Raw genomic sequence first — 12,034 nt, forward strand, 5'->3', positions numbered from 1 at the left:
AAGTCAACTCTGTGTTCGGGCTGTGAGGAACTTCAATCACTACGGTCATTTCCGGCAATGAAGACCAGCCACTAAAAACTGAAATTAAATGTTCCTTGAAGCAGGAAGAACTTTACAAAGAGAGAAGCTGCAGTCCTGTGGTTTTGTAACAGTAAAAGTGCTGAAGCGCTACACAGCACAAGGAAAAGTAAGCGTAAATAAAAGCAAAATAATCCATTGTGCATCCAAGAAATAAAAGTGCACAACTTTGCAATGATGTCACAGAAACTGCACAAGCAAAATTAATAATGATCTTTGCTAAGGTCTCAGTGAGTTGTCAGAGCTAAAAACAGCTTTTCTAGAGAAGAAAAGGAAAGAAAAACAGAGACTCTTCCTTGCTAGACCAGGTATCTGTCTTTGACTTCAGCCCCCACAGAGTTCTTGTGCAACTCTGGGTAAGTCGTTTTCTTTCTCTGCACCTCAGATGTTTATTCCAGCCACACACACACATCCCTGGCCTTTGAACTAGAGCTACCGAGCCTTGTCCCTGCCACCTGAGCAGTCACTTGTCCCTGCTACCACCCCTCTGCTTTGCAGCGGCCAGATCTACACCCAGAACAAAATCCTTTCTAATAAGATCCTGAGCCAAATCAGCAATTTAAACAGAAGACTCATACTCCAGACTACTTGCTGGTTTTGAGGGTTTTTTTAGGGGGGGAAATACCAACCAAACAAAAAAACCCAAACCCAAATAAATAAAAAAAAAAAAAAACCCAGAATGCTATGGTAAGCAGAGAAAGGGAGATGGAAACAAAACCACTCTTTTTCACCTCTCCTGGAGCTGTGCACATTCCAGAGTTCTGAATTGTACAACGGGATTTCTTCCCCTTTTTCCCCAAAAATGGGTCTGAAAGAGGAAGAAAGGAGGACACACAAAGACGTTCTTGTTCTTTCAGGGTGTGCAGATACCTTTCTTCCCCATCTTTCTTCTGGCCACTTAGATATGAAACAGGATTCTTACTTAATTCTTCCAGCATCAGTTTTCCTATTATATTAATTATTTTTTAGACAAATAACTAGTCACGTGTCTTTTGAGCCATTTTGTGGATTACCAACTTCAGAAGGTAATTTACTTTTTGCACCCTGTTAATAAAGTTTAAAGTGAAAATTAACAATAAACTGTAAGAGTTTAAGAATGAGGCAGCTAATTGGAATGAGTAGCGATTACAGTTTATGACTTATGCATGAAGACAAGGGTCTACAGTTGGGATTTTTTTTTAAGAACTGTGTGTTTCACACTTCAGACTAAAGTGAAAAACAAAATAGCACTTAGTATTTCTTGGTCACTTTGTAAAATCCCCAGTCCTTTACTTTTGTGTGCTCCAACGCTGCAGTATTTAACTCTATCTTCATTTCATGACGACCTAATTCTTCATGAACCAGAAAGGATGTTTAATTTAATCATGGGTAAGTCTATGCTAATTTTATTTCAAGAGGGGTCTTTTTTTTTTGGTAACATCTTAGCTCTCAACTTCCTAACGAAGGATTTAGATATAAATTACGGGCATGTATCCCCACTCCTGCTCAAGGGAGCTCCACATAAGTCAGCATGTGTCTGAAAACACAAAGTTGTGTAAACGGTAAGTGTCGACTTAGTATCAGGAAGCAATTTTTGCTCTCTATTCAATATTATCACTACTACCTTTTTCTCTACTATATACAATAGAACTTTCACTGACAAAATGTCATATTATCTATGCATCTCAGTGATTTATTAAACCAATGAAGTCAAGAGTTGGCTATACTTGGGAGCAATAAAGAATCAGCAGGATTTTATAGAGACGAAAAACTTTATCCCCATCCACAACTGCGGATAAAAAAAAAAAATCTGTAAAAAATTACTCTGAAGAGTTACAGTTGGCTTTAAAGGTGGGCAAAGCGAACGAGCGAACGTCAGCTCTGTTTTACTTCAGCGCAAAAGCAAGTGCGAGGAGGAGGCGGCGGCTGCTGCTCCCCTGCGGCCCCCGACAGCCGCTGCAGCACCGCGCTACGCCGCTGGGTGGCGCCCCAACACCGGCACCGGGCGGAGCCTGGCGTTCCGCCCCTTGGCAACCCCGCACCCCCGCACACCGCTCCTGGAGCTGAGCAACAAAGGCTCCCTGCTGCAAATGAGTTATTTACTTTTTAAAACAAAACAAAACAAAACAAAAAAACCAAAAAACAAAAACGAAAACCCAACCGCAACAGGCAGAAGTAGAGCCTAAAGAAGGTGCTGAAGACTCAAACTGATGAATCGTAGCTGCCGGGACAGAGGTTCATTAGCAACAGGAAGTGAAACAGTTCAAGTTGTGCTATTTATTACTTTTTTTTTTTTCCATCTTTGTTCTCTTCAGAAGCAAGGCAATAGTGGATGTGGGCTCTATACCCTTTAGTAGGAATATTTTCCATATTTGATGCCCAGCCACATCTCAAACCTTGTAAGGAAGGCCCCACAGGGCAGCTCGTCAGGATTTAACTCTCACTCGGGACATCTTAAATGTCTCTTGATCCAAATGTCCTTTGAGTTTCTGGGGCACGTGACAGACATTTCCCAGCTCCTGACATCTGCTGCTAAATTTGATGTTTATAGACAGTTAAAAGCAGATTTCTAAGCAATACTGTTATGGCAAGAACTTAGTTCAGCTTTCCTATAACGGAATTTCAAAATTCCACATTTTCCAAAGACACAGACATTTTGCTCCGCACAAACACCAAACCACCAGCTCTAAACTCCTCTCAAACTCTTGATTCCCCTTTTGTACTTCATTAAGGGAGATTTAGATACTAGAAAGAAATTCTTTGCTGTGAGGGTGGTGAGACCCTGGCCCAGGTTGCCCAGAGAAGCTGTGGCTGCCCCATCCCTGGAGAGGTTCAAGGCCAGGCTGGATGGGGCTTTGAGCAACCTGGTCTGGTGGGAGGTGTCCCTGCCCTGGGCAGGGGGGTTGGAACTCAAGATCTTTTCTAACCATTCTATGAGTCTATGATTAAAGCTTCCAGACATCACTTCCACTTTATGCTTTTCGATGCTGTACCAGCTGATCATTTTTTCTGTCTGCAGCACCAAACTCGTGAGCCAGGTTCTCATGTGGGACCTCAATGCTGAATACACTCTGCCACCGTTACTGGTACCAGACATCACCCTTCCATCCTTCGCATCCCTACCTCTGTGTCACAAGCCATATCCTTCCACCCACTCCATTTTTCATCGCTGAGTACAAGTCTGCAGTCACCTCTAAAAGGCCCTCTGTGACTTAGCCTGACGCTGTCAGCTTTTATAGACATCATTCTTTGATAGCTATCCTGCCTTTAGCTGCCTGTTTGTCCTTTCTTCCCATTACAATTCTCATGTTCATGCAGATAACGCCATGCCAAAAAATTCCTGCAATTTGTCACAATCCACTTTTGCTGTGTGGGCTTCAGAATGCCCCCATATGATACAAGTCAACTTCTGCTAGGCAAGATTACTCTTCATTCTTCATAGCCAAATATTATCTTTTTTTCCTTATTTATTAATTTCTGTCAATCAGGATATGGACTGACTGTCTCAGAACAAAGTGCAGTGTTTGCCTACGCAGCTTACCTTAGGGGTGCCAGGCGCCAATGCAATATAAAAAGTAGCTTTTTATCCCTGTCATACTCCCTTCACCAGCTCTGTTCTCCTGATGGGGCGTTTAAGCATGAGATCTCATGGCTGTGTCATGCAAGAAGTCACCAGCAGTTAAATCCTTCTACGGTAGCATCAAGTCAGAACCTGTTTATCGGAGGCATTTGGCACCGTTCCACGCACACAGCAATGTCTTTTCTTACACCGTTCTGAATCTGGCTGTGGTACCAAAAGCTGTTTTGACAGCTGAACCTGACAAACGCCACTGCGACTCCTCAGAGGAACACGCATATTTGGTGAGAACTAGAACTGGTTGGCTGATAGTCTGCAGGCTGAGCCATAGGAGTTTTATGTGCTTAGGAAGCTGGCCCGTTTCAACTAGAGCATTCGCGTAAGTTCTCCTTGGCTATTACTCAACTACCCCTCCTTGGCCACAGCCCTACCCTGTGCTGCCATTCTTTTGGCAAGAAACAGGGCAGGGGTGCGGGTCAGAGGCAGGTAATGGGGAGATGCCTTGTGCGCTCAAGGGCAGGGCTGCACTAACCCACTACGACTCGTGGAAGCAGGAAGGGTAACAGCCGCCGGTGGATCCTGTCAGTTTAACTAAGCCCAGGTGAGATGCTGCCGACAAACCCGCCGCGCCTGCAACCCAGACAGCACTGTTTACAGACAACTCCTGGGAAAGCTTCCAGTCTCCCCTGAAAGGATCTCCAAGTATTTACTACAAAATGTCTTTGAATGTATTTATTTATCCAAATATGCTTTCATGGTGGATGCTGCTGCATCCATGAATGGTTTTGGAGGTTTTGCCAGAACTTTCCCAGAAAGCTACATCATAACGGGCATTAATAGTGAACCAAGATGTCAGAAAGACATAAATTGAAAAATATCTTAACATGATTAACTCCGAACCGTTTCTATATATGGAATGAAAAGCAGCTTATTAACCCACTGAATAACAAACAGCAACAAAGTCTGTGAAATAATTGAATATGGAAATAATACTCATTGTTGACTAGATCTACCAATACTGATTTTAGGAAGAAAGAAACAAGCTGGTTTTGGTTTCTTACCTCTCTCATGCATCACCCAGACAAAGAACATAAAGTAACCAAAAGAAAATACATGCTTGTGTGTTTTTGCAAGCATATATGGGCCTGGTCTGCATTTTGAGATGTACGTATTTTAAACCTATTGTGATGGAAACAAATTCATAAATCATGAGATTCTGCAAATAATTGAAATACGGATTGCTGCAAGACTTAGTAATTTTAGTGTCTGACAAGATCAGAAAAATGAAATTTAACATAATTCTGGTAGACAGACAGCTTAATAAATGCATGTCTGGGTCTACCTGAAATATTCCACTCCAAGGAGATTCAAAGACAATGATAATGACTACAAAAGAGCTGCAGAGTGACAGAGATTTAGGTAAGAGCCTATGGTTTTTTTAAGATTTGTCACTGTGGTCTCTATTTGAAGCAAGGCTGCACAATAAAACACTTTTGGGTTTGAACCCAGTCTGCAATGCTAAAATGTAAAGACAAAGTTGGACCTAGACTTTCATATCTGGGCTGCACGTGTGGAGGGACGGCAGTTTGACCTACAGTTTGAACCAAACAGTGACCCAGAGCAGGCTACTCAAGTAATGTAATCATGTGTAAAATTCAGTGTGATTTTCAGTTTCAGATATATTATAGAATCAATAGTCTATCCTGTTCTCGTAAAAGACCATATTGCAAAACTCTAGGGATGACTCATCTACTAACGTGTGTAATTTTTTTTTGCATTTCAGACCTCTGGACTGATGCACATTTGCCAAAATGTTATTCCCTTGGAATGCACAGCCTGTACTAGCCCAAAGGGAGGGAGCCTGAGTGCGTTCCTTCCCATGGAAGTTTGAAAGATTCTGCACCTGTAGTTTGTTGAATCTGCTCTATCTCAGTGTATTGCTGGTGGCCACATTTAGTCATGATTAACATTCAGGTAGCAGCTGCTAATGAGTTAAAAGACTGTTGGGAAAAACTTAGTATTTTATAATAAGATTCAGTAGCTGAATAATCAAGATTAGATTGCCAACTGTTTTTCTTCAGACCTTTGCAGGCAGAACTAACAGTATGAGCCATTACTCCGTTTGCCTGTCTCTTGCCTGTGCATGCATCCCGTGGAACAAATATGTAGCAAGGGACTGAACCATCCAGACCAACAATCTTTGTGAGGTCAGTACGCTTCATGAGCAGTCTGCCGTTACCAAAAAAAGCTTCAAGAAAACCAGCTGGACCACCTGTTCCACTATACACTTAATTGGAAAATAGCTGCTTGGAAGATTCTCGTTCTATGAGTTTCAAGAAATACTACATTTTTAGTTACGGTATCCTTTTTACCTCCTCAGCCTTAATCTCCTTCTAAAATGCTTTCTTTCATGTTGCCTGGCTAATAGCACAAAACACAGTATGGATCCAGCGTAAGCATACTTCAGCCTTGTGATAGCAGCAAATAAAATTTACACACTCTATACTCTAAAATCCACTTTTTTCATTATTACTGACAAATAAGCGATACATAACTTTAAACTTCCTGGAATGCAGATCATGGTTTTGGTTGGGCAGGGAGGCTAGTTCAGACTCTTCTCATACACACTTTTTTAATTAGGAAACAAACTGCAACTTTATGAAAAATTTCTTGGGGTGCTTACCTAAATAACACATTTCACAAGTAACATTCTCCTTGGTTGTATCCATATAATCCTGTCGCAAAAGGTATAACAGAAGAAATTACAGTTCCAGCAGATAATCACAGAGCAGTGAAAGATGAACACGCTCCAATTCTATTAACTGTTCCTTCCTTCTTCTCTGGGAAAGGAAAAAAAAAAAAAAAGGAAAGAAAAAAACCTTCTTTGCAAGTGAGAACATTTTGCATTAACATCAGACAAAGGAGGAAGCTGCACATCACTGGAACAGAGCTTCCTCTTCTAGCTGAGATTTATTCATGCACAGAAGAGCTCGTGGAGGTCAAGATAAGGGAGGCATTATAGTTACTCTGCACCAAAGATACTATTTTGCTAACCAATTTAACTGCTTTTGCCTTTCCCAGTTTTTTAGCTCAAGCTTACTTTTATTGGTGTATCTGATAACTGGATTTCTTGCATTTTAGGATTCTGGATGCTTCTGCCACAATTATAGCAGAAAAGGACTGTGAAATCTGCATGGATTTGGGAAGAAAACTGTGGAATTAAATGTCTGTTTAACATATGTTTTGACCTTTCTACCACAGTGAAACATTTATCCCCAGAAGAACCATTAGTTGGCCACTGCAGTCTTCAGTTATATACACCGGAGTCCTTTTAATTAAGAAGACAACATAACAGATAAGTAGCCATTTATTATGAGTAATGACAGACAAGCATTGACAGAACAAAAATGGATGCCTTTCCCTATGAGGCCTTTTGCTTCCTTGCCTCACTGCTTCCAGACTGAAAGAGAAGACTATTCTGCAAGCGAACACAGTATTTTAATCACCACAGAGAACGTGAAGGTTAGGGTTAACTCAAAACTTGAATAAACATAGATTTAAATAAAGAATAATCTAATTTAGTATTCTAAAATTTCTTTCTATTTCTTCTTCCTAGAAGAGCGTCCTGCATAAAAAAAATTTACTGTCACTCTCAATGCTCCCAGTTAGGCAAAGTGCCAGCTGTATTCACCCTCTTGGTAAGGGTAAGTACATGAACTCCCTATAGCTGTGCATAATTGTTAGCATTGGGAAACAAATTCTGCCAGCAACAAAAGACAACTTTCATCATTTCGAAGCTCTTAGTTATACTAACCCCAGGATGCTGACAGTTATTGTGCAAATATTTGGAAGTTATTGAAGTTATGAAGCAATTTAGATAGGAAATTGGGATTAAAATATATCTATACTATCACTGATAGGTACCCACCTTAGGCAGAGGGTAACTTCCACGCCAACAATCAGAGAACAGATGCAGAAAGTGGCCAGTCACTCTTTTCCTGGGCATCCTCCGTTTGACTTCAATCAGCTAGTCATAAAGAAGTTTGTAAAGCCAGTCAAACATCTGCTTTTAATGAACCAAAACAAAACAAAATAATCCATGAACATGGATCAAAAAAATATAAAGGATAGTCTATCAGTTATATTGGTTATGTTTGGGAGACAAAGCATTGGGAAGAATTCCTTGCTCTGCTACCAATTTCCTTTGCTAAAGCAAAGGGACCTCAAGTCTCGAGCTCTAAAGCAAATGGTACCATTGATCCTTAAAAGGGAGAAAGAAAACAATAAACATTAAAACTTTGAAACATTTATACAGTTCTACTTAACATCTGATTTTTATTAAATAATGCACAAGATGTTTTCAGGCTTCAGCACTTGGTTCTTCAGGCTCTGTTTTGCACACAATATTCTTTACAAAATTTGTAACCACAGTAATAAACCCACTATATGAATCATTTATATTTATTAATTAGCAATACGAAAATAAAAAGCAGACATACTCATATCTTACACTTCTACTCTATCTATTCATTACATTCATAATCTCCTTTCATCCCTTCTTTATACTACCAGTAATTTTACCTGGTCCGAAGACAGTCTCGAAAGGTCTTTCATATAAAATTTAAAAGTATATTAACAAAATCTGGCCTTTCTTGCCTGGAATCATGCTGGCATTTGCACACTTTACACACTTTCAGTACAGCATAATAATACAGAATTCTCATGGCTTTAGTAGCTACTTTTGCTTAAGACAAGCTCAGCACCAGTGAAAGAACCGTTATCTCTTTGCTCCTAGGAGCCAGCAACCAGCAAAGTCTCCACTTCATAACTCAGAGTAGCTTTTAAGATACTTGTCATTAACAGTCGATACTTAGTTTTTAATCATGTTCCCTTGTTATGTAACACTGTTGTCTTAAGCTAAAAATAACACATAGCAGAAAATACTACTCACATAATGCTACAACTCATCAATAAGAGCATTAATATGAACTTCAGCTGGTATATTTACTTGAAAAAAGGTTTATGAGAATTTACTGTAAATCCCTAAGTTAAATGAAACTAAGAAGGACGTTTGTTTCAAAGTCTAGAACAGTTGCAGGAGTTTAACAAGCTTCATCGAAGTCATGGAAGAACTGGAGTCACTCAATTTTCCAAACTGTAAAACAAAAGATTTTCTTTACCCCACAACAAGGGGTTCACTGGTTCACTAAGATGCTTCCTTAAGAAAGAATTAAAAGGTAGAGAATAAGGAGGGTGTAAATCAGCAAAGTGATCAATCTGTTCAAAAAAGCCAAATATAACTCAAGCCACCCGTGTTCTCACTGCCCCCATTCCCTCTCCCCCCTTTTCTCCTCCTCTGAGAAGTTCATAGTGTACTTCTAACAGAAAAACAAACCCGTCATACACAGCAAGACATTAAGATCAGAAAAATCCAGCACTGTAGCAAGATCCAAGCAAGAAGTTACCAGACTCTGAAGGTCAGAGGCGTTCACCCCTTTCATCCACTCCCCTGCTTCCAGCAACAGGCCTCCTTGGTATTTCCTTCTCTGCTTCAAAGCCCAGTTTTTCCTTGGCCTTCTGTTGGAATTCAACTCAATGCCAGAGTACCTGTCTATATTATAAGAATTATGGTAGTATGATTTTCCAGCAGAGGCAAATACTGTATTGTATGATAACACCACAGCCCACAGATGCCTGTAGTTACACTATCTTAACCTGTTTTGCTTCCCCTATGGGACTAATCCTCATATATTGTATAACTGCATGTACACGAAGGGATTTGCTGCTTGAACTATACCTGTGTAGGTCGTGTTGCTTATGCTCATGTGCAGCCCTTCCGCAGGTTACAATTATATCCATTGCTCCGTTAATCTCTATGGCAATTTGCTATGAAATGCTTACCCATCATGCATACGTATTTTCTTCCCTTTTGTGCACTGTACTAATTTTGTACTAGCAAAGGCGCTAGAACGTGTCATGTACAAATATGAGTATCTCAAAGAACTGCAAGTTTACTGTTCTAGATGATTCCAGGAAAAAATTAACTTTGTTGCCAAGCGCTTTATATACCTCCTAATCAACAATTATCAGCCACAATTTGAGGTAAGTGGTATCAACTATGATACATTTTTCAAAATGGGAGCAAAAGCAAAGAATTTACCAGTTTAAAAGGCGAAACAATTTTTAAAGTGTCATTCTTTATTTTAAACCAAGTATGTTTGTCCTTTTGAAAACAGCCCTATCTAAAATATATTGTGAAATAAGGGCAGCCTACACGACAGTGAAATCTGGAATCACTAAGTACAAAATCTAAAAGCAGTCCAGGCTTGCTGCAGAAATTTCAGAGAAAGTCAAAACACCGAACTGGTGGGTGTTACTGAGTAAGTGGCTAGAAATAGCATGTTGAGTGCTGAACCAGCTTTTTACAACACTAGCTTCATCTGCAGGTGCAGAAAGAAAGCAAATTCTTCATTTGAGTTTATTCAACAAGTTTATTTTGATTACTGGTTCATTCAGAAATGAGAACTAAACTGGGATTTGAAAAATGAAGCCAGCTTGTTTTCCCTTTTTCCAAGCTATGAGCAAAATCAAGATGCAGGATGATTAACTCTAACTTGTGGGAGGATAAGATCTGGTAGGATTAATATCTTGGAAGCTGGGGGAGCTAAAACCAAATTTTCATCTCTCATTAACAACTCCTGCGTGCATTTTAGCTGAATCTCATCGAAATGTAACTACAGAAACCATCAGTTAAAAGCTCACAACATCTAATAAACAAAAGATCTCATATAGTACTTAACAACTTAAAAAAACAAATCCAAAGTTTGAATAGATGTATGTTGACATATCTTAAAACAATGACTACTCCTGTCCTTCTGACTGGGAAAAGCAATGTCCTGCCAAGCACAAGGAATCTGCTTTTATTTAAGAAAACGATTAAGAATTATAAATGTAAAATAAGATTAAAATAAATCATGTAAATTAAGATTTCCTGCTTGCCATTTTATATCATGAATCAATTATTTAAATCTCTGGTTTAAGCCAACAATAGAAAAAGGAAGAAGTGAAAACGGCCTTTTAACTTCTGGCATCAAATTTATATACAAATAACGATTCGCAAATATATGTCCTTGTTTTCTTCAAGTAAGAATACTGATGTTTATTTTCTTCCAGTAACAGGCCAGCATTTCAGCAAAGGCAAATCAATTAGTACCTGCTTCATGTTTCACATCCTTGTATTTGTTCCAAGGATTGAAAACTGACACAGCGGTGCATCTCATGACTGCTTTCCATCAGGTGTATTAAACTGATTGTCAATTAGGTCAGGCTTCGCAGGTAGCAAAGCAGAAATTTCTCACACTCAGTTCTTTAGAAATATTAGCTAGAAAATTGCAGTTTCATTTCAGTTTAACCCTTCTCATAACTATTTTGGCATTCAAGCCAGTCTTTCATCATTACTTTAATTTCTGCTGCTTTCATTTGCTGTCTTATTTTGAAGTCAACTGTTTCTCACTAATAATGAGGGAAGAAAACCAATGTATTCTGAAGAAATTATGTCCATGTTGTGTAAAGAGAACACCTCTCAGGTGGGAATTTTGCCCTGATCTTAACAGTAATGACTAGGCAAAGTCTCCGTTTCCCAGCTGGGAATGCTATCTGTTTAAGTAATAGTTTAAGCTTATACAAATAAAGTTTAGAACAAGGTCATTCTGGTTTACCCAGGTCTTAAACAGCACCTTCCTGCCAAAAGTCTGCGTAAACACCACCATAAGAATCCATAAGGATTTCCTGCAGTTCCAGAGGCTGTTTTACCGTGACCATTCCTGTCAAGGCTGATTCATACCAGAAAACTTATCCAAAAGTCATGTCAAAACACTTTGTTTAGGTGTCACCCTTCATTGAACAACTAAGTCTACCTCTGCGTACCTTCTCCCTGGCTCGAGCAATCATTTTCCACTCTTCATGCCACAACTGAGACCTTTATCTGTGGTGGGTGACCCAGGTGGAATACTATTGGATTTATTAGGGAATGACAGACAGACACATGGCACCGTTTGAACATTAAAGCCATTGTGGTTTCATGTATCAGGGAAAGAAAGCCAGGACCAGCTCCTATTTCTGGCTCCAGTGCAGGCTTGCTCTGGCATCTTGAGCAAGACATTTTAGCACCATGGACCACCACACATATCCATCCTAACTATTTGGACTCTTACGAAAGAATGGAGATTCTTACCTCTGCAGGAGATCATCAAGGATTAGTGTTAACCCAGCAGGACTCTGATATTAGTTGGAGACCTAAACATTGCTACAATACAAGTAAATATAAACATTTTCATCACACTCTGCAGGGAGGTATGTTCTGAAGAGATGTTTTGTAGCAGCTGCAGCAATTCCAGTAGT

Source organism: Numenius arquata, chromosome 18 (genome assembly GCF_964106895.1).
Source record: "Numenius arquata chromosome 18, bNumArq3.hap1.1, whole genome shotgun sequence".
Classification (NCBI taxonomy): Eukaryota; Metazoa; Chordata; class Aves; order Charadriiformes; family Scolopacidae; genus Numenius; species Numenius arquata.